The sequence below is a fragment of the Phyllobates terribilis genome, unplaced genomic scaffold (genome assembly GCF_046119375.1).
Source record: "Phyllobates terribilis strain yellow unplaced genomic scaffold, ASM4611937v1 Scaffold_4__5_contigs__length_816908805, whole genome shotgun sequence".
NCBI classification, from domain to species: Eukaryota; Metazoa; Chordata; class Amphibia; order Anura; family Dendrobatidae; genus Phyllobates; species Phyllobates terribilis.
The window spans coordinates 149205459-149217456 of record NW_027362764.1 but is presented as its reverse complement, the minus strand read 5'-3'; positions in this window follow the sequence as shown (position 1 = coordinate 149217456).

Below are 11998 nucleotides of genomic sequence, written 5' to 3'. Positions count from 1 at the left end.
CTATTTCAAGAAGTATAGGAACTCGAGGCAAAATTTACATAATATCCCAAATTTACTAACTAAACTGTAAAAGAATAATGGAGACAGTGTAGGCAATCTAACGTTGCATCAAACTAAATCCCAGTAGTCCATGCTTGTATGGTAGATATGACGCATTTTCTTGCTAAAAGTTAGTCTCATTTCTTAAATTAACCCTTTATTCTCTTCTCTGCAGCAATAATACATTTTCTGAAAATTACCATTTCACTTCACTCATTCTTTTTGGCTTCAAACTATTTTAAAAACTTTGTAGCAGAGTTTCGGTGCCAAGTACGTCAGAAAATATTTTTTTATCCTAGTTCATAACTGTTCTGTCAAGCCCCTTAGTTTTGCCCTGACTTTTCCTTTAGTTTTGCCATTGGGCAGCCCAATTTTATTCTATAAATGTGCCAGTGACAACCATTATGACAGTTTCCATCCCCATGTCTATAGCTTTTAAATTTTTTTTTTTTATATTAAACTTTAAATATTTTCTTCAATCTTGAATCTAAATGGTGTTATTTTGGCAGCAAGCATATGGATTTCTACAAACTCCATTTAAATAAATATGCTAGTTTCAGAAAATTCAATAACAAATCTGCCAGATGTAAATGTTCCCTAAGAATATTCATCCATTATTTATGTGGAAGGGTATTTTCAGAACAGATCCTAAAATTGGGCAAAAGCCAGAAACTCAGGCTGTTGCTGAGTTATCCAGAGTTCTTCGGTATCAGGAGGAATGTATGGTGGAGATGGGGGCGCCGAGTGTCAGTACCCCACCATTCTGATATTGATGACCTACCCCTAAGAGCACAGTCAGACGGCCATAGATATCGGATCGCAATGCTAGGACTGGCCATGGCTGCCCTGACCCTAGCGTAACAGCTGTAAAGAAATATATTTGGGTGAGCCACAGCCAGTCCAAACATTACAATCCGATCTCGGTCCGATTTTTGCAGCCATCTGACTGCGCCCTAAAGAAAGGTCATCAATATCATAGTAGTAAACCAAACCTTTACTCTTGTGTGGTGGAGTTTATGTGAACCAGGAACAATTAAAGAAGTAGATGTATGCTGTCTATTGATGGCGATTACATTCACTTTCATCCTAAACAAAGAGCTAATAGAATAATGTTTGTGCTTGTGCCTTTTTCACATAAATTAAAGTGGTTGTCTGGGTAAAAAGTGCCCTTTTCTTGGGGGGTTGGATTCTGTAAAATGAACAAAGCAAATTATACTCACCTGCTGTCACACTCCTGGAGTAAGCACAGGCTCGCTTTTGTTGTAAGCCAGTACCGGAAGCGATATCTGCGCCATTCAATCAGCCACAGGATTGCAGCAGTTTTTGTCAGGCCACAGGGATCAGACGACTTCAGAGAAACATCCAATGATGCGCGGTTCAAGTCACATCACAAGCTGCAACGGTGCTGTAGTTTGGTGAATGGGTACGCCATCATTTCTGGTGCCTCCATCTGGATCCAAGACATTGACAGCAAGTGAAAAGGATTTGATTTGTTATTTATATAGAATTCAGTCCACAGGTAAAGAACACCTTTTGCCCGGACGAACCCTTTAAGGCATTTAATAGGCAAAGAAGATATAAATCTGTGACCTAAAGGGTTTGTTTGCTTTGAACAATCCCTACTTGGTAGAATGGTCTGTTAATAATAAACTGATCACAAAGTGTGTCCCCCTGCCTAGACCCTCAGTGATCAGTTTAGCAGTCAATTTCCCTGCAGCGCCACCAATGGGAAAATTAAGCATTAGATTAAATTAATGGGTGAGATGATCACCTAGCTAAGAATATTGTACACGATAATAGTTCAAAGTAACTAGCCTATGCTTCCTCAGGATGAAGGGAACTGGATATTTTAATCTTTAATCTAAGTTATAATTTAATTAAATTTAACTGGAATTAATCTGCACATTTTGGTGCTGTATGAGGACAGGAAGACACACGTTTTGCTCATTCCCAATAGTAGGCAGCTAGTCTGCTCTGAGGAGTCAGCTGGAATTCCTAGTGGGTGACAAACTGTGATATCTGGTCTGTGTTAAGATCCTTTCTCACAAGAAACACTAGAAACTCCTTTGATTAATTGCATTAGCAGAACTTTCTTATCAACCGACTTCCAATCTGTTTAATCTATGTGGTGCAGAAAAAAAAAGCATTGTTGCATATCAAAGTGACCAAAAACTCTTGTTTAAATTTGTATATGTCTCTTTCCACCATTGTTTCCTTTACAACATTCTTTCTCTGAATTATGGGGAAATTCAGAAAGGGGAATGATTCATGAAGAGATATTCTTCCCTCCCAGTGAAAGGAAAGTGTCATATAGCTGAGAATATAATCCATGCTGTTTTTCTTTTACATGATTTTCCAAATTTTCCACATTTTCACTACAAAATTGCAAAATTGAAAGTTTCTGAAGCATTGACAAATTTAGAAAATTGCAGCAATAAAGGCACCATAGCTGCACCTTGTTAATCCAGCCTACTTGCTTGATACAGTAATTACATTATTTAAAAGGGTTGTCCAGTTTTAAAAAAAATATGAATATATATATATATATATATATATATATATATATACAGTTGTGCTCAAAAGTTTACATACCCCGGCAGAATTTTTGGTTTCTTGGCCTTGTTTCAGAGAATATGAATGATAACAAAAAAAACTTTTTCTCCATTCATGGTTATTGGTTGGGTGAAGCCATTTATTGTCAAACTACTGTGTTTACTCTTTTTAAATCTTAATTTCAACCAAAAACATCCAAATGACCCTGATCAAACATTCACATACCCCAGTTCTTAATACCATGTATTGCCCCATCTAACATCAATGACAGCTTGAAGTCTTTTGTGGTAGTTGTGGATGAGGTTCTTTATTTTCTCAGATGGTAAAGCTGCCCATTCTTCTTGGCAAAAAGCCTCCAGTTCCTGTAAATTCCTGGGCTGTCTAGCATGAACTGCGCACTTGAGATCTTCCCAGAGTGGCTCAATGATATTGAGGTCAGGAGACTGAGATGTCCACTCCAGAACCTTCACTTTGTTCTGCTGTAGCCAATGACAGGTCGACTTGACCTTGTGTTTTGGATCATTGTTATGTTGGAACGTCCAAGTACGTCTCATGCCCAGCTTCCATGCTGATGAGTACAAATTTGCCTCCAGTATTTGCTGATAACGTGCTGCATTCATCTTTCCTTCAACTTTTACCAAGTTTCCTGTGCCTTTGTAGCTCACACGTCCCCAAAACATCAGCAATCCACCTCCGTGCTTTACTGTAGAAATAGTGTTCCTTTCATCATAGGCCTTGTTGACCTCTCTCCAAATGTAACGTTGATGGTTGTGGCCAAAAAGTTCAATTTTGGTCTCATCACTACAAATTACCTTGTTCCATAGGTTTTGAGGCTTGTCTCTGTGCTGTTTAACGTGTTGTAGGCGAGATACTTTGTGGCATTTGCGCAGTAATGGCTTTCTTCTGGCGACTCAACCATGCAGCCCATTTTTCTTCCCAATCCAGAAACGTAAGTGGCTGGATGAAAGTTGCAAGAGTCTGTCTGGATCCCAGAAACTCACTCAGCTTTTATGCACACACACTGATTACAAGCAAACAGGTCACAGGTGAGGATGTTACCTTTAGCAGCCATTCAGACCCATTTGTGTCAAATTCTGTGCATGTTATCAGCCAAAATCACCAGGGTATGTGAACTTCTGATCAGGGTCATTTGGATGTTTTTGGTTGTCATTAAGATTCAAAAAGAGAAAACACAGTAGTTTGACAATAAATGGCTTCACCCAACCAATAACCATGAGTGGAGAAAAGTTTTTTTATTATCATTCATATTCTCTGAAGCAAGGCCAAGAAAGGAAAAATTCTGCTGGGCTATGTAAACTTTTGAGCACAACTGTATATGTAATATATACTAGCTATTGAACTTTTATTGGTACATTTTTAATTTTCTTAAAGTATTATCTGACACCAAAAAAATGTTCATTGTGCAAAAAGTTCTCTGTACACCACATTTTTGGTGCAAACTCTGTGGTATTTCTTTAAGTTTCCTTGGTGGTCAGTAGCGAAAACTTTGACCTTGACTTGCTGGAAGGATTTTATTTTTGTTTGTTATTCTTGAAGTAGCTTTCTCCCTTTTTCCAGTAGCCTTATGGGCGGCGTTTGCGTAGTGCTCTGCCCACGGTGTATTAGAAATAAAATGGCGACAGGATGTGGGCGTGCACAGTGCTGTGTTAATTTTTTAGTACAACTCTTCAAATGGGGCCGGAGTCAGCGTGTGCGCATAGCGTGCTATCCGGCGCCATTTTTTTAAGACACTGTGTCTGCGAATTCGCTTATACAGTGTCTTCAATAGAATGGCATCCTAGTACAGTATGCGCACACGCTGACTCTGGCGCCACACTGCGCAGGCGCCCTCCATCCCGGCTTCGGATGGAAGGACGTGTCCAGAATTAGATCATTTTAGATATTAGATAATATTAGATAGATTTTTTCTTTGATATATCTAAATAGACCTAAAGTAGCAACTGATACACCTAACTTACATAGTTCAATAGCTAAGTCATGCCCCTTCTGTGCCACAGCCAATATATAAGCAGAGAAAAGATTGACTTGTCTTTTGAAATGAAGTAGTCATCTAGCCCTCTTCACACACAGCACTGATGATGTACTGACTCTCCTGTATGGAGCACAAGCTGAAGATGGACCTGACCCTTCTAGATACCTAGAGACTGACACATTTAAGTTGTTTTTTTTTTCCCTTTTTTACCTGGGCAACCCTTTTAAATAAAATCAGCAGCATGATGTGGGGACAGAGAGCTTGATTCCAGGGATATGTCACTTGCTCAGCAGCTTGCTGTAGTTTGAATACAATCAGTGTTTTATCAGCAGGAGATTATTACTGCAAGACTAGATGTCTTCTGCCAGGCAGTGCTGATAATCTGTGTAACCCCTCCCCCCCACTGATTGTCAGCTAGCGGGGGACCTTAAAGTAACAATTCTGTTATTTATACGCTATGTGTACCTTCAAAACCAATTTATTTCTTTGTCCTAATTCATCTAAAATAGAAAACGAGGCACTTTTATAAAAATCGTATTTAAAATGTCTCTATTTTTTTTTCTACTGACAAAAAACAAACAATTCTATGTAGTCTAACCTTGAGTTTTGCCGTCTCATATTCTCTGCAGTTTGTCTCTTTTTACTAACAAACATTTGGTAAGTTAACTAGAAATACAGGACAGGTAGAAGGGGATGTGACAACAGGATCAGACTACATAGAGTCTGTTTGTTGTCTGTTACCAAGGAGACGCACAGTCTGCGGAAAAGAATTTAGAAATAAAACAGTAGAAACAATTTAACTATCATCCATTGCAAAGCTATTTTTCATTTTCCTTTTTAATATGCATTGAGAAAATTAGAAAACAAATTTCCAGAGGTTTTACATAGGCTTTATGGTAAAACATGTCCTAAGGAAGCACAGCAGAAAAATAACGACCATTAAAAATGATTAATTACCAGAAGAAAAAAAGAGTATAACGTGGGGGGTTTTGAAATCTTCAAGAAGGGTCTTCTCTTTCTAAAGCAGCTCCATGATTAGCAAACAGTTGGTCTAAGGGTGATGGAAAGGATGCAAAGGTGAAACACAATAATAAACATCATCATCTCTGCAACAGTTCCTACTCTCTTCTATGTACTCTGCTGCATTAACTCTTCTTCTTTCCTTCTTTCTCACTTCTTTAAAAAAAAAAAGTTTTTCCTCAACAGACTGTTACGTTGCGAATCATAATAATCAGACATTTAGATGAATAGTCTAGTTACACCAAAAATTATGTTGCATTTTTAAAGGGATTACCCAGCCTTGGGATACAAGTCTGCCGTCACTCTATCCACGCTGTGAAGATTCTCTGGGAATGGGAGCAAGCAGTCATGTGACCCCAAGTATGCAATTTGCATACTTCCGGCCACATCCTGAGTAGACTTGTCCTGTCTCGCTCAATTCACTTGTGTTGAGCAAGGCTGCGCATATCTAATAGGCACGTGATCGCATGAATGCAAATTTCATATATGCAGCCACGCACCCGCCACTCCCGGTGCCGGTGCCGGAGAATCCTGACAGCACGCACTGTGCACACTGTAAGGATTCAAAAGTCTGCAGTCACATAGAATGACTGCAGACTTGTACCCTAAGGCCAGATAACCCCTTTAATGTTTTTTTTTTACCAACTTAAAAATTGGAATCAAGTGATAAAGAAATCAGATAAAAATCTGAATATAGAATTAAGCTGTTGATAGGTTTCTGGTCTAGGATAGTCAGCTCAAGCGGACATTTGTAAATCCTAACTACTAGTAGCTAGAGATGCGCGAACTTGAACTTAAAAGTTCAGGATTCATACCGGACAGTTAGTGTTTGATACTAAATGGTCAACACAGACTTCTCCCTGAAGTCCATTGCAATGTTCAGAGTTCCAGGGAAAGTCCGTTTCATAGAGAGAGAGAGTTTTTTTCCAGATCCAAATTTTGGGTCTTCATTGTGTTTTATGGGGTTCTGATTGTGGTTCAAGTTTGGGTAAAGTTGTGGTAGCAGAACCCGATCTTGCATGGGTCCACTCATCCCTGCTAGTAGCAGGAGAAGGTAATTTATATAGTCTGCTGTCACACTCCATTTCTTTTCCATTGTATATGGCCGAGCAATAATGTCATACATTGTTATATTTACACCTGAACACGTCTTGTTCATTTTCTGGGATATATAGAGTTGGGATAATTAGATTAGAGACTTGAGATCTCAGTGGCGTGCCTACTCATCAGATTTGTCTCATGCTGAAATTCTTTCCTTTCAACTTCAAAACTAGAAATGAAAATATATATTTTTTTAGTTATTTCCAGAGGACAACTGCTTCTCGTTATATGCAGTCGTAGATCGCGCTAGCTATTATTGCATTGTTTATTGTGTTTTTCACATGAATTCAAACATTTCCAAAATTGTCTACATTCTAAAATATGTTTGCCTGCCTATTAGACGCTGATATCACTATATAGTAGGCATAACATTTATTGAACACTATGTGGCTTTCATTGGCACCATCAGGTGTGTTCCTAAACAATGGTTGCCCAAAATGTTGTTTCTTGGGCAGCAATCAGCGCGCACACGAGAGTCCCATATTATGGCGCTGTACAGAGTTTATTTGTAATAATGCATCCAATGAAACATGGTGCAATATTCTTCTGTCAGATTCTATATGAAACTGAAAGAATCATTCTTGCAAGTCCATATGAGATCAGTGACTTATGCATGTACAGTAAGGCCCAGTAGACTTTTATAGGAGCCATATTAGGGCACTTTACAACTTGAAACTTATTTGTAGATGTAACATATTTGTGTGAATGAGGCTTTACTAGTATGAAAATGTCGTGTCTCATGATTAAAACAAAAATCAAATGTATTTTTGCATTGTTAGTATGGCCATGACAGCGGATATACAGGATGTCCCTAAAGTCTGGGCACATAGGAATTCTCATTAACTGTAATTTTAATTAATTTAATTAACTATAATACAATTTTGCAAAGCGCATCAACCTTTGCGTCGCAAATGATGGAAATCATGTTGAAGAAGTTATTTAATATTCCAATCGACTAAAATGTTGTTAATAAATTTAATTTCTTGAAGATATGTATTATTGCCTATGTGTCCAGACTTTAGGGACACCCTGTGCAGTGGCTACGTTTCTTTAAATAGCAGTTTTGAGTTTTAAACATTTTTACATGTAACAAAATTTTCTGTGGATAAAGTGTAATCGTATTCTCATTATTTTTCTGATTGAATTTCTGGAATGTTTCAGTTTTTTATATACTGTATATTAGCTTTTTTAATGTGTTAATTTAATGACTACTAAACTTTATGTTAATATATTTATTAATGAACTTACACTGTAGGACATAGCCTTTATTTTTTCTAATAAACATGCTGTTTTATAACGGTTTCCATTTCTTTGGAGAGTTTATTGCACGTTGAGTACATTCTGCAGACGCCACAAGGTGTCAGTATATGATTACAATATACAAACTACAAAGTCAGTCTCCTGGTAGGAATCATGCAATTTACAACACAATATACAACACAAATATCATTTTCTGAATTTCAGTGTCCAATCCTTCCAGAAATTATAAAAAGTGTCCAATCTGTCAGTGAAATTATCTGACAACATGGTCTTTAACCTTGATCTCTTTTTTTCCTGACCGATGATGTTCTAAGTTGATTTAGGACCATGAATATTCACTACAACCCATGGGAGTGGGTTGTAGGGAATATTCATGAGCTTTAATAGCAGGCACACAGACCGCAGAACGGCAGCAGGAGCCGCGCTGTGGCTACAGTGTGCCGGCTATTAAGGAAAATGAATATTCATTGCTCTCCACGCCCATGGGCGTGGGGAGCAGGGAATATTAATTTTCTTTAGTAGCGGGCACATCGTAGGCTGCAGCAGGCGGCTGCTGCCTCCTGTGCCCCGCTGATCCCCCGCTGCCGCTCCCCCACACCCACCAACATACACTGCCATACAATAATATAGTATTCGGACTATAAGACGCACCCCCCACTTTCCTCCAAAATTTTGGAGGTAAAAAGTGCGTTTTATAGTCCCAAAAATACGGTAGGTGTTTGACACTTAGGCCATGTTTAGACATCGGTCTGTGCTGTGGATTCTGAACTACAAATCTATAGCAAATTACAATGCAATACATGTGGATGTTGTTACGAAAACGTCATCCACATGTAGCTGAAACTTTCTCCTGAAAAAACAAACACACTGAGGATTTCAAATCTGTAGTTATCTCATGATGTGTATATGCTGAGGATTTTCGACATGGATTTCACCCCTTTTTTATAGAGGTGATATCTGCAGTGAAACAGCAGCCAAAATACCCATGTATTACATACAGATTTGGCTAAGAAAGCACCACTTTTTATCTGAGAAAAACAAATATGAACTATTGACTTTCAACTGCCTTAGGGTGCAGTCAGATGGCCGTTTTACTTGCGCGAGGATTGCATCAGATTCCTTGGACTGGCCGTCGGCTCTCCTGACCTGAGTGTGACAGCATGTATTTCTATCATATAGATAGCAGGTGCTCATTGTATGTAAAAGGTGCTCTGGAGTGAAATATCAAATAGTCCATGAATTGAAACTCCTATCATTGGAGTCCATTTTTCAATTTTTGTCACTTTATTGTTTAATAAACAAATCTGCATCACATGACTTTAAGTGCCGGAGTTTCAATTCATAGCATGTATTTCTATGCAGCCGTCACGCTTAGGAGAGCCGACGGCCAGTCCGAGGATTGCAATGCGGTCCTCACCCGAGTAATACGGCAGTCTGACTGTGCCCTTATATTGATCCACAGCCGAAAAATTCCACCAAATGTCGCTTTACTTCGAGGCCCTGTTTACACATTCTGCATTAAAAGGATTTATGTGCCAATTCTGTACCTAAATACTTATCCTCAGCTAACACTCCACATGCAATGCAAATTAATATGGTATATTATACCATTCAAGTTCTCCGGGAAAAATCTGCACTCATTTTTACCCATGCCTCTGACAAAAATTGATAAGAATAAGCTGTTGATGTTGATTCTTCTCATAGAGCCCACACAGAAAGGCCACAGGTTAGACCCATTGAAAGACAATTGTGCTAAATCTCATCCACGGGAAATCAATGGATGAAATCTAAGTGTCAACTTAAAATTTCTGCCACATACCCGCTTGTAAAATACACATGAAATAGCCAGATCCAAGACTTGTGGACTTACCCTAACATATGACATGAAGCTTACATAAATTGTAAGTGGATGTAGGCATCTGCAAGGATGACGCTGTGTTGAAATTACATCAGCAAACATTACATAACCTTGGTGGTCTCCTCTCCTATAGCCATTGGTTTGGTTTGCCTCTAAAGATTTCCAGTACTAATGCAATAATTACCGAATTTTGTTTACAAAGCAGTTGGTGTTGGGTTATGTCCAGAGATATTTGAATTTCAGCTCTTGCAAAATTGCTGGCTTTTCATGCAGAATTGTCCCCCATAGATCTGCTAGATGTTAAAAGAAGGGAAGTGGTTAATAGATTTTTTATTTTTTTTTTCAGTTTAATAATTGTGTAACCACATGCTATCAGTGCTTGTAATATACATAAAAAGAGAGAATAAGCGAAAGCAATGATGGGAAATCTGCTTACGCACAGGTCATGCGGGGCTAAATGTATAAAACATATGTGACATATAAAATAAACAACCTACAGCATCACATGCTCTACTTTGAACATGAAAAAGGTTTAAAACAACCAAAGTATTAAAGCCAGAATATTATTCCTCCGAGACTCTGAGAAATGTAAACAAATTTTGCAGAACAGGAAAAGATCCTGCCTGAAGCACATTAGTGAGGGTGTACGGACCAGATCCCAGGATGCCGTGTTCCAAAAAACGAATCGAGTTTCCCAAACTCACTATTGCTTCACTCATTCCGTAAACAGAACTCTTCTTTTATTGGCCAATCATCACAATACCACATATAATTATCTTCTTTGTCATGTGGTACAACAAAGAATAAGCTTTGAAATTGAAACACCAAGAAGGAAAAGATGTAGAATTATGACAGGATAGAGATATGTTACTGATATGCAAATGATGAAAAAATGAAAAAAAAAATTTCAAACCATCTCAATTTATTCAGTATTGAGTATGAGCTCCATGAACAGAGATTCCCGCACTTACACACTTTGGCTACTATTAATGAGGTTATTAACACATTTACTCCCCCCCCCCAAGTCTGTTTTCACCTTCATGACTGGGCCAAATTTTACAATTCTGACCAGTGTCATTTTATAAGGTAATAAATCTGGAACGCTTCAACGGATCCCACCAATTCTGAGATTGTTTTTTCAAGACTTATTGTAATTCGTGATAGTGATAACATTTGTTCGATATAACTCGCGTGTATTTGTGAAAAAAATGGAAATTTGGCAAAAATTCTGAAAATGTAGCAATTTTCAAACTTTTACTTTTTATGCCCTTAAATAAGAGAGATATGTCACACAAAATAGTTAGCAAATAACATTTCCCATATGTATACTTTACATCAGCGCAATTTTTGAAACCTAATTTTTTTTGTTAGGAAGTTATAAGGGTTAAAAATTGATCAGCGACTTCTCATTTTTCCAACAAAATTTACAAAACCATTTTTTTTATGGACCACATCATATTTGAAGTGACTTTGAGGGGTCTATATTACAGAAAATACCCAAAGTGACACCATTTTAAAAACTGCATCCCTCAAAGTGCTCAAAACTACATTCAAGAAGTTTATTAACCCTTCAGGTGCTTCACAGAAATTAATGGAACGTGGAAGGAAAAAATGAACATTTAACTTTTTTTCACAAAAAAATTACTCCAAACACACATTTTTTTATTTTCACAAGGGTAACAGGAGAAAATAGACCCCAAAATGTGTTTTGCAATTTCTCCTGAACACACTAATACCCCATATATGGGGAAAACCACTGTTTGGGCACACAGCAGGGCTCGGAAGGGAAGGAGCATCATTTGACTTTTTTAATGTAAAATTTGCTGGAATAATTAGCAGACGCCATGTCACGTTTAGAAAACCCCTGATGTGCCTAAACAGTAGAAACCCACCACAAGTGACACGACTCTTAAACCTAGACCCCTCAAGGAACTTATCTAGATGTGAGGTCAGCACCTTGAACCCCCAGGTGCTTCACAGAAGTTTATAATGTTGAGCCGTGAAAATAAAAAAAATCACATTTTTCCCACACAAATGTTTTTTAGACTCTAATTTTGCATCTTTATAAGGGTAACAGGAGAAATTGCACCATACAATTTGTTGTGAAATTTATCCCGAGTATGTTGATACCTAATATGTGGAGGAAAACTACTGTTTAAGCGCACAGCAGAGCT